Source organism: Corvus hawaiiensis, chromosome 25, assembly GCF_020740725.1.
Source record: "Corvus hawaiiensis isolate bCorHaw1 chromosome 25, bCorHaw1.pri.cur, whole genome shotgun sequence".
NCBI classification, from domain to species: Eukaryota; Metazoa; Chordata; class Aves; order Passeriformes; family Corvidae; genus Corvus; species Corvus hawaiiensis.
In genome coordinates, this window is record NC_063237.1 from 780,346 (window position 1) to 793,219 (window position 12,874).

Consider the following 12,874-nt stretch of genomic DNA (forward strand, 5'->3'; position numbering starts at 1 on the left):
GCATAGGGAGGGGGACTTGTCTGTGTTAGAAAAATGATCCGTTGCTGTCAAAACTTATGTGCAGCAGAAAGAGCCCAGCTCATGCGCAGGAAGCCTGTGAGGTTACATCAAACCATAGCAATTTTGAGCCTGGTTGTCTAAGAGACATCTTAAAGACCTTTTTAAATGTGACACTTGGATGTGCACAGTGGTGTTCCTAGTAACTGGTGAAATCTAGTTAGCTGTGAAACCAAATCCTTGTTATTGTTTAGCTGTACGGTTTGCAGCCAAAGTGCAGAAGAACAGGTAGCCCTGGGTGAGGAGAGAGGAGCTGGCAGGAGGAGCTGGGGGTGGGATCTCAGCATGGAAACAGCAAGGCACAATGCTCTGCCGTGCCCCCAACACCTGCCTGTGCAGGGAGTGCCTGTGCTCAGTCTCTGTGCACTGAAATGCACCTTCTCTGTGTTTCTCTGTCACAGGCTCCAGGTCCTTGGAAGAGTCTGCTGGAGCTGTAGTGAATACATTTCCCTCATTTTCCCCCACAGCTATTTCTACTCCTCTAAGCAGGGTAGTAGACCTTAAGCTGTTACAGATGCTTTGTGGACAGTGTCTGTTGTGTTTTTATGCTTTATCACTTTCTGATGTGACAGCTCTGGGTTTGCTTTGTTTGGTTCTGTTTCATTCAGCTTGGATTGAACACTGTTCTCCAGGAGCTATGGAACTGGGTTTTAGCCTCACTCCTTTAAGCAGGGGTTTATTTTCTATCTGTGGTCACGTTAGGGTGCAGTATTTTATTGTAGTACACCTGGGTGGAGAACACCTTGTGTTCTCATTCCATTTTGGGGTCCTGGACCACTGGGGACCTCTGCCCTGGCTCTGTCCTCATCACATTGTGCAAACCCTTCACTTCTCAGTGTGCTTCACTTTTCTCCTATCTTGGAGTTTGAATTAACTTCCCCACTCAAGTCAGAGAGGTCAAGACCACCAGCTGAGGTTTATAATCCCTGGGATGAATCCACCCAGTATCCCTTGGTCTCTGTCACTGGGAGCTGCAGGTGAGGGGCTTTCAAACAGCTCCTGCAGCCCAGCAGCCACTGATGCAAAAAGAGAACAGCTTTTTTCCTAAATGGGCATGTTGTTTCCTATTAAGTTGTTCTATCTTTAGCTTGTCCCATTCTTGTCTGTTTTGGTGAAACAAAGAAAAATTAGCATTGGGAAAGAGGGATTTGGAAAGAATCATTAGGCTTTCTAGGCACAGAACGGGTATAACCTGTTTGACTTTGCTCAGCTTTGCCAAGCTTGAATCTTCCCTGTCTCCTGTAAGTGCTGAGCTCATGCTTGGCCTGGCTGTGTCCTCAGGCATCAGGGCTGATGAACGGGGTTATTGTCACTTGGTTATACAGCATTTAGCAAGCAGTGCTGATCCAACCATTACAGACTAAAAAAGAACAGTTATACTGACTGTTCTGTATAATTTGGGGTTGTGCAGCCTCTTATGTTGAATTTTAAACAAAAAGGTGTTGTTTTGGAAATCTTCTTGTCTTTCTGAACTTGGTGTCTTGCTGAGTCCAAAGAGCATACAGAATTTCACCCCCCCAAAATCTTCACTTACACTGATAACCCTCAGCATCCTGCTGAGTTGAAAGGAACTGTATGCAAAACCTTTAGATTCCACATCGAGTTTCCATGGGCTGCGGCCAGACAATATCCAGTGTTGCTACAAATTCTAGCTTGTACCTTTGAGCTTCAGGCAGGAGTAGCAGTGATAACAATACAGAAAATCTTGGGCCGCTCCACAGAAATGAGAACAGCTCTGCATTCTGTACTGATACAGAAAGATTAAAATTACTTGAGGAAGGTCACACAACAAGCTGATGGCCAAGTCAGGACTGAGAGTCATCCATCATCCAGGCTTTCCTATTATTTGCTAGACCTCAGTGCCTCGGATGGAGAGCTTATCATCCTCACTGCTGCACTGGTGGCCTGGTGAAGGATTTCAGTCTTTTAATGGGATCTGAAAGTTAGGTTGTAATAATTATTTCTCATTTCTGGTTTGGTGTATGAACTAGAAATTATAATAGCAGTTTTTACACATCTCCTTTTCAAACTGGCTGCATAAACAGAGAAATAAATGAAGACTTACAAGTCTCCTCTGGGAACACAGTAAATATTACCCTGTTTTCCAAAAGGAGGAAGCAGAACAGTGAACACAATAATGTGATATATCCAAGGTTAACCAGTTGGCAGAACTGGGAATAACTCCTGGTCTTATGGTCCTTACTGGTCACTTGTTTAAGTATTATTTAGGGGTCAGATCATGCAGGGCAGGTGAAAACATCCCTGCGTGGATCCGAGGGACCGGGATGGAGGTGCTCAGGACAAAGAGATGCCTTTTCCTCCTGCAGCCAGGAAAGGGTTACAGCTGAAAAGCCTGTAGCAGCCTCAGGAAAACATGAATCGATGCTGCTGAGGGGAGGGCAGGATGGGAACCCAGACCCGCGAGCTGCCTTGTGCTTTTCCTTTATAAACACACCTTAGTGGGGGGGTTGAACCCGGGGCTCCGGAGCATCGCGGCGGGGCTGGCGCGGGAGCAGCCGCTGCCCCTTCCTTACCCGGGCACCTCCATCCCGCAGCTCCCGCGGCTCCGTGTGCTCTGCTCTGTGCCGTGTGCTCTGCTCTGTGCTCTGCTCTGTGCTCTGGGCCGTACACGCAACATGGAGGGAGGGACCGCCGCCGCCGCCTTCCCCCGCAGCCGCTCGGTCGCGCTCGCCGCGGGCTCCGCCGGAGCCGCAGCCGGAGCCGCAGCCGGGACCGGCCTCGATGGATCGCACAGGTCAGTGCCAGCCACAGCCCTCAGGACGCTCCTCCGGGACGAGCCTCCCTTCCCCTCCTTTATTTTAACCCTCATCGATGGAGTGCTGCGACCGTGTCTCCGAGGGATGTAATTGTTTCACACTTGGTCAGAGCCGGCGATGCCTAATAAATATGTAGAGCGGGATTAAGGAAAGGCGAACGTGGCGTTTCCATCCAGCAAATGCAAGTTCATTTTAATATTTGCTGTATTTTTAAACCCATGTAAATGACTGTGTGTCTTTTAAGTGGTTAAGCTTTTGAATGGAGAAAGGTTAATTGCCTGCTTCAGCCACATTACGCTGTGTAGCTCCCACCAGCATGGAGAAGGCAAAGTCTGATTTTGCATCCCGTCCTTTTTTGTGAGAGCAGTCCTTGAGGCATTTTCAGGTGAAGTGTGTGGAATGTGGTTATCAACATGACAGAAAATGCATTTTTTCTATTAAAAAATGCACCATACCCTGCGCATAGCAGAGAGGAGCACACAGCGTCTGCTTCGTGTGAAGGCAGCAATAGTCACAAGGGCTCTGTGCTGAGTATTTTTTTCCTTTCTAATGGATAACTAAGAGCTGTTGATAGGATATGGGTTTAGGAGTGATAGTTCTGGAGGGCCAGGTTATCATGTGTGTGTCGTTAAAATTCTTGTGGAATGAGGCAGTGCTGATTATCTTCATGGCAAATCATCTCCTTCACCCTGGGTTTGGGTTTGTGCTGTGGCTGATAGGAAATGTGCCTGGTGCTATTGCAGTTCAACTGGGATTTTCTACTTCAGGGCTGAGAGTGAATATTTACTAGTGAGGAAAAAAAGGAGGGAGCTGTGGACCCAGTATCATTTAAAATTTGCTGTTACCACCTACCTGGGTTACAGATCAAGGCGGTTTTACCACACCAGAAGTTATTTATGAACCAAGGTGCCTGGAGCTGGAGACGCAGGTTCTTTTTTCACTGTTTAACACATTATCAACAAAGTCTTGGTAATTTATGCTGACTCCTCCTACTTCACTTACACTGCCAGAAACTGAAGGAGAGTAGCTCCTACCAGCACTGCAACATTTCTTTGAATTTGTCTGTGTTTTCTTTCTTCCTTGAAGTATTTATCCTTAGGAAAGCTGCTGCTGGATATCTGCTCATTGTTTGACTTGGGTACTGTGAGAAAGGTAGTTGGAAAATTTTGGTTCCTCTTACTTGGAAACAAAACTGTATTTAAAAATTAACTGTGTCTTGTGTGCTAATGCTGAAGGCTTTACACTCCCCAGCTTCGTCACGGAAAAAGCACAAAATGCAATGTATTGGCAGTGTGTTGTCACCCAAGGATAGAGCCACATGCTTGCCAGAGCAGATTTTGTAAATAGGAGCTACAGGATTTGTGTTTGGTGTGAATTCCCTTGGGAACAGGAGCTCTGATATTTGTGAGAAGCTGGCAATGTCAGTATGTGCAGTATGAGGTTTCTGGCTGAAGGCAGACAAAGTTTAGCAGTGGTTTGATAAAATCTATGCAGTTTTCCTCCAAATGGCTCTTGTCATCCATGAAGTCTGCAGATTAAATAGGTTTCGGTTCTGGCAGTGACATCCCCTCTTTTTGTCACTTGTGCAGAGAGTCCAGAGTATGACAGAACTCCGGATGAGCTTACTATGGTTGCCTCTCTGAAGGCAGATCTCTTGCTCATGTCCTGCCTTTCAGAACAGAGATAAAATTGGTATTGTTTTTTAGAAGCAAAGCTTGCATTTAACAGGATTATAGGAGTATTTTTAACTTTCTTCTTTTACTCCAGTGCTCCTGATGGATGCTTGGAGTTCAGGGAGATTGCTGGTTATTGATGTCAGAGTGAATGTGCTGTGCTGATTCAGATTTTCTCCAGGAAAAACGTCCTTTTCCGAGTGGCACATCCAAGGGTTGCAGAGTCCTTGCCCTACCCATAACACTGCTCTTGGGGCTGGGGGGAAGAGGGACAAAAAGCAGCAGTGTTGCAGGGCAGTGGCTGGGAGGACAGGGACAGAGCCGAGTGTGTTCCTGGGATGGGGAACATCTTCCAAGCCAGGCTGGGGATTGGTGTTCGGGACTGGTGCTCGGCACAGGGAGCTCGGGGTGACCTGGGTGTCACGGCGTGTCCTCTGCTCGTGGCTGAGCTGCCTCTGCTCCTGACCTCTGAGCGCCCTCCAGCTCCGGCACACAGCTTTCCCAGGCTCCGGCCCCCCGGGATGCTTTCCGTGGAAAAATCCCCTCGTTTTGTCTTATGCAGGGAGGGGACAATTTTATCAGAGCATTGGTGAGCACGTCCTTGGCTCCCCCGGGTCTTGTAACAACCAGTGTAACAATGTCCTGTGTGACATATCCTCGGTATTTATATCAAAAATACAGAAATAATCATTTAATCCCCCTTTGTCGAGCTTTTTGGTTTAATCTTTCTTTGTGTTAAACCATGTTTCTCATTATTTGATATTTTATGAAAACTTCATGCCCTGGTGTCAGGGACCACAGTTTAATCTTTTGATGTTCTGCTCCTGATAGTCATCATTAAAGGGAATTAAATCCCTTAGTTTTCACCTATGTTGAAAAAAGGAATGTTATTCCCAGCTTCCATTCAGTTGTCAGCCTGAAGAAAAGAGAAAAAAAAAACCCCATAGTATCCCTGGTGAAAAGGAGAAATAAGGTGACTTTGAAAGGGTGGATGTGATGGACAGAAGGCAGGAGAACTGGGATGGGATCTGAGCTTCCCAATCCTGAGGATAATGGCCAAAGCGGGCAGCTCGTTAGCTGTTGAGTCAGAGCAGGGCAGGCTCCGGTGTGTTTTCATGTATGTTGGGGAAGATGAAACAGGAAAGCCTTATAAATATGATTGCCTGACAAAAGATTTTGGGAATATGAAAACTACAGGCAACATCGAAATGAAAGCCACTTTTGAAATACCAAGTCTTAGTTACTGAACAACTGGAAAACAATGGTATGGCCGACTGAAGGTAATCCCCTCTTGATGGAACAATACCCTCTGCTTGCAAACAGGTCCAAGGGTCAGAGCAGACCCTACTAGCTCAGCAGAAGGGGTCCAAAGAGTAGTTTTTAGAAGTTAAGATGCGACACTCTATGGTAATATAAGAACTCTTATAGGCTGTATGTAAATGCTATAGGATTTGTATCTTGTATTAGATTGGTTAGTGACAATTAGAATATTCAGTGCAGAAGATGATTTATTGTATTGTAACCAGGACTTCAGGCATTCCTTACTACTTCTTCCACTCTTGCTCTTACTCTCTCTCTCTCTCTCTCTCACCCGTTCACTCTCTTGCTCTCTTGGGCCTGCTCAGAGCTGAGTCTACCAGCTCTGAGCAGTGCCCCAATACCCACGCCCTTTACAATAAACCCCATGTGTCCCAAGACCTGCCTATAGAGATCTCTCGTCACCATCCGTCACCGTCTACGTCCGGCCGTCCCGCCTGTAACCTACACATGTAAAAAGCAAAACCAGGCAGATGTACACCTTTTGTGTGTGTTTTTGAATATTGGGAATAGTGACAGGATGCAGTGGCAGGGGCTGAGGAAGAGTGGGCATTTCTAGAATTCCATCCAGCTCCTGAGGATGGAGTGGTGCAGCTGCTCAGCTGCTCGCTCTTGTGCATTTGTTGAAGGAGGTTGTGTGTACTGTTTCTGGAGCTTGCAAACATGCCTGAATTGGGGATCCAGAAAGAAGCTGAAGTATAACCCTCAGCACCTGGGTGCATTTCATACTCCCAGCTGTGCCTTTGGCTGGTGGGAAGATCCAGTGTGATTTAGAGTGGGGATGACAGGAGAAGGAGGGCAGGAATTTGAACTTGGTACCTTGCTTTAAAGTGCCATTTATATTCCAGCTTCTCTTAGATCCCGTGTTCACTCCTTCTGAAAGTGTGACTGTGGAATTAGTTATCTCAGCACCTCTGGAGACACCTTGGAGGTGATGTGACACCTGCTTTTCCATCAGTTGCCTTTCCTTATGCAATCCACATCTAATCTAGTTTGCTTCCTCCTCTGGGTAAAACAGCAGTAAAAGTGCAATACTTGCTAAAAGATCTGTTCCAGTTCCCCTTCAGTCTGCTCCGAGGAGCTCTGTAGTGGCAGAGGCCACCCTTGGTTGCGAGGGGCAGTGGCTGTATTGGGCAGAGCCAGGTGTGCCCAGGAGCAGGCAGGATGTGCTGGATCATCTGTGTCAGATTATTGCGTTTATAAAGGGTTGGGCCTCCCCTCTCCCGTCCCACACCTGACTGAACTCCTGAAGCACCCAGAGGTGACAGAGTATTGCTGCTCCTTGGGTTACAGATTTACTTCAGGGTCACTGCAAGGCTTCTCCAAGGTCTAAATTCTCCAGTTAATCCAGATTGGGGAAGGACTTCTAACCTGACACTTCCCATGATGATAAAGACCAGAAAGCCCTTGTCCAAGAGCATTGATGAGAGTTTAACTCAGCTCTTCATTTCTTGCTTCAGACAGTTCAAGCTGGGGGCAGTTTTAGCAGGGGGATCCTGTGGCTTTTCTGGAGTAAGAGATGATGTTTTCCTGGACACGGGCAGTGGTGGTGGTTGCTTTCTCCTGGCAGATGGATTTAGGGCAGTGTGCAGCCCTGGTGGGGTTTAACCACCCTTGGAAGGGGCAGTTCTGTGGCTGTGACTCCCCACTGGATCCGGATCACCGGGTGCATGTCCCTGTTCGAGTGTGACACTAATGAACACCAGCGGGCTGGGCTTTCTCCCTTTCCTTGTGCATTATACAGAGATTTTCCTATTCACAGGGCTACTGAATAGTCAAGGATTTCTTAGCATTTCCCCCCCCCAGGGTTTATAAATTACTGCTCCAGATCTTGTTCAGGACTGGAATGTGGCAGATGAGATTTCAGCTCTTAAGCAGTATTTTAACTGTGCAAACAGGCTTGATTTTCTGGCCACTTGTTTTCATTTGTGTATTTCAGAAGGTTTTGTCCTTTTAAAAGTGAAACATAACAAGATATCACACAAACCCTTTTCAGAAATAATAAATACAGTATTTCCAAGCCTTTTCAGTCTGCTGTTCTCTGTGCATTTGCTCTTACTGATACTTCAGTGGAGCAGCTTTGCTTACTTTATGAGATAAATGTCATTTGTAAATGTGCATTGTATCTCTTTGCAGTGTTCAGTGTCACTGTGCTGGCTTCTGTTTTGGGAGTGTAAATGTGCTGGGCCAGTGCATGCCATGCTTTAAAAAAAATTATTTACATATAATATCCACCTATTTAAGTTGGAAATATCCAACTATTTTAAGTGCATATGCCTACAGAGGCTGTGTGAAAATCTGTTTGTGTTCTAATAAAGAAGTGCTAGGAGAAAGCTTTTGACAACCCAAAGTCCGTGCAATTGAGAGTCAAAAGGTAAATAAAAAGAGCAGTTAACTACTTGGTACATTTTTTGTCACAGTTTCTGAGCAAATCTCATAATTTGGAGTGATGGGAAGAGGGACCATGACCGTATTTTCATGTTTTCCTTTAGCAGAACTTGGAATGGCATCAAACACCCAGTAAACCCCTTGCTACAAGTGAAATTAGAGTGGGTTTTGACCTTGGGCATCCGTCCTAACAAATTTGATACTATGTGTTTGATACTCAGGCACTCTCCTGTGAGGGTAAAGGCAGTGACACCTCTTAACATCCCTTTGCATCAGCAAAATCTACTGCGAAACCAACTCTTGGTGGTGTCAGCCCAGGGAACAGCCAGAGTGTAGGAGCAGATCTGAGCCTTTTCTGTGGTTAAAGTGGTCTCTTTTGGAGCACTGAGAGAGGAGCAGGCTGGCTGGAGGGCTTGCCTCACCAGAAACAAGGCACGGCCTGTGAAAAATAGAGCAAGAAAGGAAACTACGCCGGTGTCTTCATCTTGCAGGGTCTCATGCAATGCTCAGTGTTGACAGCTTCCCTTAAAGGGACTTTCCCAGCTCCCTGTGCTACCAGGAGAGCTGCTTCTGGGCACACATGAGAACACTTAGATTTTCATGGGCTGGGAATCTCCATCCCCTATTAATGGTGGGGGGGAAATAAGGCCAGCACACACCAAATATCAATTTCAGAGGATGGTTGTTCTTAAATCCTGGTATTTGTGGTTGCAGAGAGCCTTTAAATTCGTGCCCTGAAAGTTAACCAAAGCTGTGTTGACTTTTTTCATGTACAAACTAATTTGTTTAATACTGCCATGGTTGCTCATAGCTTTTTGCAGGAGCAATATAATGAGATTAACAAGCCTCTGATCGCTTCCATATCTGATCCTCAAATCCCCCAGGGAAGTTGTGGAAGTGTCAGAGCTCTGCTGCTCATGTGTGGGGGCTGCTCTGGCAAAGCCCAGAGTTATCCTTTATGGGACACGTTGGGATGTGGTTGCTGGGATGGTGGAGGAGCTGAGCTTCCATCTGCAGCCTTGGAGCCAGCGTGAGTTTGGGAAACAGAGCAGAGCTGCTGAGGCTGCCAGCCAGGGGTTCATTACTGGAAAGAAAAGACAAACACCCCCTCCTTCCCCCCGCCGGACTCTGGAGAGGGAAGCAAGTTTCATAGGGAGATAATTGCGCTACTGGAAAAACTGCTGTGACAGCTCCCTGCACCACAAGTGGAGTTCTTGTGGGGAAAAAGCCTTGTTAGACATACCAATTCCTTCCCTTTTCTCCCAGTTAATGTGCTGTGCAGGCACAGTGTTGTCCTGGAGCACTGGGAACTTCCTTACCTCCTCGCCTTGGCTTTCCTTGCCAGCTTCACCCTAATAAAGTTTGCTGTTTCTAATGAAGTTTGTTGTTTTAAAATGACACACTGCGTGGTCTGGTTTGGGAATGCAGATGGACACTTGAATTATATTTTCCCCTGCTTATAAAAGCATCCATGATTGATTGCTTCTGAGTGCAAAATGGGAAGCTTTTTCTTTAAAACAGAACCAAAACGAAGAAGGAGAACTCTCACAGTTTCTGTGTGCATATATATATATATATAAAAGCAGCAGACAATGAACCAAAACTCCAACTCAGTATTAATTGTGAAGCTGTGTTGTGCTCCTTGGCTTTGTTTATGCAGTGTTTTTAGCCTTGTTGAGGTGATAATAGTTTCGTCACACACTTCATGGAAACCCTGCCCGAATCTGTGTGTTAGATCTCCCTGGACATCTCCCCAGCTTACAGCCCGTTCTGTGCAAAGTCCATGCCTCATTTTAATTAATTTCCCCCAGTTTCCCAGTGGTGTCTCTGCTGTTGACAGAATCGGTTTTTCCCCAGTTCTGGAGCAGCAGAACCTTGGTGGAGATGTTGCTTTTTCCCTTGTGTGCAGGACTGATGACTTGAAGGAATAATACAGCTTTTCTCCACTCTTCAGTGTTAACAAATATTGCAGACACACAAATCACACAAAAACCTTTTCTCCAGCAAATGTCCCTGGGTTTGAGCACATTCTCCCTTTTCAGTGCTTGACCACACATGGAACTTCTCAGGAGCAGCTGCTCACAAATAATTCCAGATGCCGACAGACCCTGAATACAATGTTCTGTTTTGTATTGGGCCTGTTTGTGCTGACCTTTTCCAATCCCTTTTCTTGCTTTTTAGGCTCAGGATCACCTCTTTGCTCATTTAAAATACATATTCACGACACTTTAAAATCTCAAAACTCACAGACGAAAGGCAAAATTCCTTTTATTTGTTGTTCTGTTCTCTCCGTTTGGGGCTGGCAGACAGAAGGTGCTTGGCTGCTGTCACTGTCCCTTTAGCAAGAATTGTGGGATTTGCAGGGTCTGCAGAGCTGTTAGGTGTGCAAACAACATCAATCCTGGTCTTGGCTTTGCTGCATATGAATTTCAGGAGAGAAATTTATTCCTCTGAGAATTTGTTACTCAGTTAAAATGCTGAGGTTGGAAACATTGGCAGGGGGAAATCCGAGCCACGTGGCCACAGGACTCTGTGAAGATAAAGATTTCCCTCCAAGGAATATTGAATTCAGCTCCTTGATTGTGATTTTCCTCGTTTCTCATGTCTTGTTTGCTGGGGGAATGCCAGAGCAGGAGTGGTTACAAACGTGGTGAATTAGTTTCAGGTGAGTGCAGGTGCAGTCAGTGAGCAGTGGGGTTTGTGCCTGACCGCGCTGCCCCAGGAGCAGCCAGGAAAGCCCCACAAGGCCAGGGCTGGAACCTCGGGCCCTGCGTGAGGAGCAGCAGGAGCAGGGATGCCAGCTGGAATGCAGCTGTGCTGGATCTGGTCCTGGTGCTGAGCCCTGCCAGCAGCAGAGCCCCGAGTGATCGCCCTCGGCTGAGGCAGAAGGGGCTCAGCCCCTGGGCTGGCGGGGCTGGAGGGAAGGGCTTTCAACCTGCTGCTGTGAAGATGAGTTTTGTGTGGGTCCAGAAAGCCAGCACGGGTTAATTTGCAGCCAGAGGGCCCAAAAAGGAGTGTATTTATGCAGAACGAATGGTTCCACGGGTTATCAATGGCTCTGCTCCCTGTGCTCTAGCAGCAATGTGCTTCAGAACAACTCCGGAACAACTCCTGCCTCCTGGAGCACAACCCCCGCAGAGAGCAGGGTACCACTCAGGGCTTTTACCACGCACTTTTCCTCTGGATTCTGTGGAGACAGGTTTAATGACACGTGAGGAATGTTCTGTAAATGCAGATTTCAGTGGCTTGAGAACAATGGTGGAAGCACAACCCTGCTGGTTCATGGGGTGGGAACCTCCTTCTGGCCTTTGCAGCACTTTCTGCTCCTTTGAGCAGTAGGAAGGATGTTAAAAATTATGTATTTGGGTGCTAATAGCACCTAGCTGTGATGGCAAATTGCTGGAAAACATTACTAAAAGGAGAAAAGTTCAAGCTGAGTTAGTAAACTATTTTTCTGGTTTTTATTTGACTCTGTTCATGCCTTATAAACTCACCTCTTCACACCCTGTGAACTCTGCTCTTCACACTTTATAAACCATCATGGCAGAAATGAACAACAGAAAATTCCAGTGTACTTTCAGTTATGAGTTTTCTTTGTGTTCAATCCTCAGATCTGTGTACAGTGGGGTTAATTCTCCTGGCAAATAGCACAGCCAGGCATCGGAAGGGAAAAAGTATTTGGAGTAATATGAGGTAATCATGTATTTTCTATTCTTCCTTCACAAGTGCTGCATTGGCAGATCTGACTGGCTTTTGGAGCAGCTGTTAGATCAAGGAATGAGATAAAGCTGGGTGAAAGAGAGGGCCTGTCTCAGAGCTGCCATGCAGTGCTGTGAGGAGAATGCAGTACCTTTGGGACAGACTAAAAATTACTAAAATTACGTGTATACACAAGGGTAGAGTGGAAAAGATAAATGCAGTTGCATATGCTGCATCTCCTCCTTTCCCTTTCCCTTTTCCTTTCCCTTTCCCCCTTCCCCCTTCCCTTCGGGAATGGAAAACAAGTCCATGAGTGGAAGCAGTATGGATTTCTCCTTTATGTACTTGTTTCGTTTTTCTACTGCAGTGAACTGACCTTTTATAAGGTTGCACTTGGGCCTAAGATTTGTTTGGTTAAAACATGTTCCTGTCATCTCCCAGGCAGGGTTTTGGCTTTTCCTCTGCCTGTTGATGTTGAATTTCCTCTGCCCAGGGCCCGTTGATGTTGAAATTCCTCTGCCTGTGGCTACCTCAGGGGAGAGGAGCCAAGGGTCCCTGTGGTCCAGCACTGGCTCCTGGCCCTGAATGTGAGCAGAGGGAGCAAACCACTTCATTTCTGCTCCCAAGGACTCATTTTAAAGAAATGATGGCCTTTTACGGTGATTTTTCATCTGTGGTAGGACTGACCCCTCCAGCATTTAAAAAACAGCAGTCAAGTTACTGAAAATCACAAGTCTGACTTTAAAACTGATGCTTTTCAAGGTGTGCTTTGATTATAATTTTATTTGCCCTCCAGTTGAGTTTTGAAGTCCAAGATGGGTCGTGTTGTTCACCTTTCCTCCACAAGATAATTTAATAATTATACTGAAAACAGAGAATATTTCATTACTATTTGACTCCATCATTGGAGCTTTGAAAATATGAAATGCTGAGAGATCTGCAGTGAAATGGTGAGAAATTCTA

At 46.2% G+C, this 12,874-nt stretch overlaps 1 protein-coding gene across 7 annotated transcripts in view; it reads left to right on the top strand.

The window, feature by feature from the left end:
- The window catches only part of ARHGAP32 (Rho GTPase activating protein 32), a 239,498-nt gene that overhangs the window by 59,331 nt on the left and 167,293 nt on the right, over positions 1 to 12,874 (top strand). For 3 of the 7 annotated variants that reach the window (XM_048328556.1, XM_048328559.1, XM_048328560.1), the window contains exon 1: positions 2,719 to 2,812. The exons of 2 other annotated variants lie outside the window; for them this stretch is intronic. The gene's annotated coding sequence lies outside the window, so the exon portion shown is untranslated. Of the gene's footprint in view, positions 1 to 2,717; positions 2,813 to 12,874 lie in introns of those variants that run through there. 2 more of the 7 variants (XM_048328554.1, XM_048328555.1) reach the window with 1 other exon arrangement.